Raw genomic sequence first — 6000 nt, forward strand, 5'->3', positions numbered from 1 at the left:
AAAGTCAACAGAGGGGAAGAAGCAGGATGCAGACCTTCCAACTAAAATTGAAGGAACTGAAAGAAAAAATTAAAAAATGGAACAAAGAGGAATTCAGAAACATCCTCAAGGACCAACAGCTTCTAGATCAGAAGATGAAGAAAGTCCAACAAGAAATTATAATAGCAGGTAGAAGCGAGGATCTAGCTAGAGAAGAGGGGATTCTGATAGGCCAAATGGAAGAAAGAAGGAAACATGAAGAGATTCTGTGGAGACAAAAATCTAGAGTGAATTGTCTACGAGAAGGGGAAAGGAATACAAAGTTCTTCCATCAGGCAATGATCCAAAAAAGACAGAGAAATCGAATTTTCTCCATTAAGAATGAAGAAGAACTTCGAGTAACTCAGCATGAGGAAATGGAACAGATTCTAGTAAATCACTTCAAAGATATCCTCATGGAATATAATGAAGATCGAAGAGAAGCTACTGAGAGAATACGCAATGAGATTCCAAGCATGATTACCAGGGATCAAAATCTAGCTCTGATGAGGGCAACAACTTTGGAAGAGCTAGAAGAGATTGTGAAAGGGATGAAGAAGAATAAAGCCCCTGGAACAGATAGTTTTACAGTTGAATTCTATCAGGCTGGATGGAAATTTTTGGGCCAAGATATTTTGGATGTGGTGGAAGAATCTCAAAGAAACCAGGAGGTATGTACATGCTTAAACTCAACTCTCCTATCTCTTATTCCCAAAACTACTAAGTCTGAAGATCCTCAGGGTTTTAGACCCATTTCCCTCTGCAACGTTATTTATAAAATTGTTGCTACTCTAATGGCTAAAAGACTTAAGCCTATTCTTTCTAGTATTATTTCCTTGGAACAAACAGGCTTTGTGGAAGGTTGCCAAATTATGGATGGTCTAGTAGCCTCCTAAGAAGTAGTGCATTCTCTAAAAACAAAAAAAGAAGCGGGTATGATGATAAAACTAGACCTCTCCAAGGCTTATGATCATTTGAATTGGGAATATTTGAAATCGGTTTTAAGGGCCTTTGGTTTTTGTAATAGATGGATTGAATGGGTTTCCGCCATGATCTCTACCCCAAATTTCTCCATTCTTTTGAATGGAGTGCCTTCTAAAACTTTTAAGGCCTCCAAAGGACTTCGTCAGGGGGATCCCCTGTCCCCCTTCCTGTTCATCATTGCGGCAGAGGGTTTAGGAAGATACATCAAAAAAGAATTGAGGGAAAGGAAAATTAAAGGAACCCAGATATGGGGGAGTAACAAACCAATCACACACCAACAATTTGTGGACGATATCATGCTGTTTTGTGTAGTGTCTCTCAGAGAAGCAAGAAGAATAAAAGGGATCTTAGACCTCTTTATGGAAGCTTCTGGTATGCAAATTAATAAGGAGAAGTCTTGTACATATTTCTTTAACATAGCAGGAAATATTAGAAATTATTTAACAAGATTATTGGGTTTCCACTCAGGAGAGCTACCCACAAAATCTCTAGGTACTCTGCTATCCCTAAATCCGCTAAGGATGACGAATTAGCAACAAACCATTGAGAAAATTGCAAACAAATTAGCCAACTGGTCCTTCAGAACCCTGAATATAGCAGGCCGAGTAGTATTGGTCAAGGCAGTCCTACAATCGATTCCGATCTACCAACTCTCGGCAATGGCCGCCCCTAAAGGTGCGTGTGCCAAAATGGTGGAGATTTTCAAAAAATTCATCTGGGGAGGACCGAAGCAACAAAGAAAGTGGGCACTGATATCCTGGAAGGGCCTGGTGAAAAGTAAAGCTGATGGAGGATTAGGCCTAAGAGATCCTTACTTCTTGAACCAAGTAATGGGGGCTAAGATTTGGTGGAGGTGGATGAAGGGAGGGGATGATCTATGGAAAAGAATATGGAAAAAAAAATATAACATGCCAACAAGTCCAGAGGAAATCTTAAGACTAAGGGAAACCCCAAAAGGTTCGACAATATGGAATTTGGCCAGTCAAAATAGGGAGATAATATCTAAACATGCTTTCTGGGAAATCAGGAATGGAAGTTCAGCCAAGTTCTGGGAAGAAGCCTGGCAGCAAAGAGAGAGACTGAATGGTGTTCAAGCTTTAAGTGGCACATACCAAAAGGCAAAAGAGGAAGGGATGGACTATGTAAGGGATTTCTAGAATGAAGGAAGCCAAGAAGAATCTTGGAGAACCTGGAAAAACCCGAAAGAATGGGATGGAAATATTGCTAGGGAGAAAAGAGAGATGTATATAAAAGAAATGCAGACAAGGAAAATACCTATAAGAATAGGCCCAGACATATTGAGATGGGGTTATACAATGAAGGGAAACTTCACGATTAAAGAAGCATACCATCTCTCCACCCAGCAAGAACAAGATGATATGACATCTATATGGAAACAAATTTGGAAGAGCAACAGGTGGCTAAAAGTGACTCACTTCTTGTGGATGGTATGTAAAGGTTGCATTCTGACCTGGGACCAACTTCAAAAACGCAGAATTCAGGGCCCTCCCAGGTGTTGTCTTTGCAAACAGGATCAGGAAACACGGGAACATCTCTTGAATTCTTGTAGTGGAGCGTAGCAGCAATGGGAGGAAGTAAGGAGACTCTTTGGAAGGACAAATAGAGATCAACAAAACATCAGAGAAACATATAAACAATGGGGATGAGGTCAATTCACGAGCCCAGTGGTTAGAAGAGCTTGGATTCTAGCAGCAGGCATGAATATGTGGATGATATGGAAAGAAAGAAACAGGAGAATCTTTCAAAATAAAGAGATGTCTATAGAGCAGGTTTGGGAAAAAACGTTGAGTCATATAAGAGAAACTATTCTAGCGGAAACATGGAGCATAGAGGATTGGAAAATGACTCTGGAAGAAGAAAAAATTCTAAACAAGCTGAATCTAAAACAAGGAATGGTAGCACCACAAATGTGGAAACCCCCTAATATAGGATGCAGTAGCCCTATTCACTTCTCTCGTCCCACGACAGGATTTATAAAACTAAATTTTGATGGAGCCTCCAAAGGCAACCCGGGCCCGGCGGGGTTTGGAGGCCTTTTCCAGGATGACCAAGGCAGAACAAGATGGATTTACTCAGATATTGGTGGCATCATGAGTAACACAGAAGCAAATATGATGGTAGTTTATCAAGGACTAAAGATAGCGATAATAAATGGTTACAAAAATCTGGAAGTTGAAGGCGATTCCCAAATGGTCACGTACATAATAAAGAAACTCATTAACGGGACATCATGGGACAAAGTTACGCAAAGCGGGAGGACGACTAGCCTGGTCCAAGATCTGGAAAATATCGTAAAGAAATTCGAGTATATTATCATTAAGAATGTAAGAATGGAAGGCAACAGAGCAGCGGATTTCCTCGTAAATTGGGGCAGTAATGAACAAGGAGGCAAGTTGGACAACATCTGGGTGACCCACTCAGAGAAGCGAGAATTAGAACCTATCAAAGTGATATTAACCCAATATTATCATGAAGATACGATCTAAGGATAATAAATACAGGTGGCCCCTGATAGGGGTGAGAAGGAAGGAAGGTAAGGGAAGAAGGGCAGCTCGTGGGAGCGGCAGGAGAGAGAGACCACTTACTGCCTACAACACTGTCCAAAACACCATGATGGCATCCTGCATGTTAGTGGGAGTCTCGAGACAATGGAGTGGAAGGAGTGGGAGGAGAGAGAAGTGTAGAATTGGCGGCGGTAGTGGGATGGGAAGTGGGACAGGGGGGATGAATTACTTGAAGGTGACAAAGTGGAGAAGAAAACTTAGTTTGCGTCGAAAGGAAGAGAAGCAAGGTGCAGCGCAAATGTTGGGAGCATCGACGGGAAAGCGTGAATTCGTTCGATAGTAAAGGGGAAAATGGCACGCCTGGGTAGAGGCAGGGGGCATGGAGGCAGAGGGTGACCGAGCCAGCAAAACAGAACTGACCAACCAACCACGATGCCTGTTAGTCAATGGCGGGGGAGGAGATCCATGATGACCATAGTCCAGGAAGCAGCTAGAGTCTACCGAGAGGGGACATATGAAGACATCCGCCAACTTATCCAAGAAATGGAGGAGAATGTGATGGAAGAGCAGTTAGATCCTGAGATAGAGGAATGGGCAGACATCATCCATGACCCTGGCAACACCAGAGGATGTATGACGCTCTATAGGTAAGCACTTCATGTGTACTGGGTATTAAAATGGCTTCTTGTGAAGGCTCTTGAGTAGGTGGCAGGAGAAGTGGCAGAAATTGCCCAAGGAATGCCGAGCCTCAAAAAGGAAATGAAAACTTTGCAGGTGATCATGATAATGCAGGACAACAAGCTAGAAGAGATCCAACAGAGGCTGACTCAGATGATCCAAGCACCCAAGGATTCTATGGCAGCTCCTGCTAATGCTGATTTGATCACTGATGACCAGAAGGAATAATCCTTCACTGTTTATTCTATTTTTTTGCGGATAGCTTTTTTTTCAGACGTTTATATGTTAGTTTTTAGTTTGTTAAGTGTTTTTAACTGCATAGTGCATATAGCTTGGATGGAAAGACTGGTTAAATTTTGTTACTGGATGGCTTATAGCAAACTCAGGTGGCCAACAGACTTGGTTTCCATTTTGATAAAGTTGAGGCCACCAAAATGCTGTATTTGGTTTAATTGACTATTATAAATAGAAAAGGAAGGTACTACCAATTCTTACAAAAAAAACTAATATAACAAAATTCTATTCCACATTCAAGATAAATGCATATCATTTTCCCCTTTCAGTGTCACAAGAAAATAAAATCACATGGAGAATTTCATCACAACCATTGAATCCAATATTTATGTAGATATAATACTCTTAGTAGTCAAATGTGGGTGAGTAAAACAACAAAATAGAAATCACAAGTAACCCTTTGTTACTCACATTCAACTTTTATTAAGTGTTCTTCATATCAACATGCCGCATGCATGAAAATCCTTTAAATTCTTTATAAATTTTGTTTGAAATCACTGTTAGTCAGAAATGTTTTTGGGAACCAAGGTGAGGAGAAAACACCATACATTAATTGCTTTTGTTGAGCTTCAATTTTTGCTAATTTTGAGTAGGAGAATTCATAACCCTTGGGTTTGACATAAGAGTTCTAGAAAGTAAAGTGTGGGTGAAATATGGAGAATCAAGTCTCACCCATATTAAAGAAATAATAAAGAATTTCTTTAAATGAGGTAAAACCTAGTGGATGACTGAGCAATTAATAATTCAACCAATAGAAACATATAATCTTGAAATTTACCATTTTCTTTCAAAAGACTTGCAATAAGTATCAAGAAATTCAAGATACTATTCAAAAGAACTTGATATATCTTGCAAAATTGAAACAAATGATCATACTAATGCCATAATTCATTTCAGCCTAAATCTTCATACAATTCTACACAATTTGCATAATAGACTAGGTTCACAACTCAAAATGCCATGAAACATGCATAAAATTGTATTTCATTAGTAGTAAACTTCAAAACATAAGGTGGTATGGAACATACATGATGAGAAAAACATACATCCCAAGAGTTACTTTAGAATTCTTTCCCAAAATTGCTTCAAGACCTCCCAATAATTCACCAATTGTTTTTGCAAAGTTTCCCCTACGATGAAGATTTCTCCCCTATTTTACAGTTCAGAATGAGTTCTATATATAGGTACTCAAGAAGCTTTTCTGCACTCTAAACTACTAGTGGTATTATGGAAACCACTGAAAATTGATTACAAAATTTCCAACTGTATTGTAACTAACTACTTTTAGAAGTTTATTGAAAAATATGTTGACTGTAGAGTGGGCCCCTCTAGATTTAGCTTTGGTAGCACTTATCTCTCTCTCTTAGTTGGGTATTCCTTTCCTTCTCTCTCTTGGATGATGATTGTGCTGAGTGTTACAACTAACGTTCCACAGGGGGTGTTGACGGTGTTGGTTACTGAAACTGCCATTATTGTGCTGCCTATGGTGGTGGCCTTGAAC

Source organism: Pinus tabuliformis, chromosome 1_2, assembly GCF_031772625.1.
Source record: "Pinus tabuliformis cultivar Carrire ecotype Pingquan chromosome 1_2, CPIR1, whole genome shotgun sequence".
NCBI classification, from domain to species: domain Eukaryota; kingdom Viridiplantae; phylum Streptophyta; class Pinopsida; order Pinales; family Pinaceae; genus Pinus; species Pinus tabuliformis.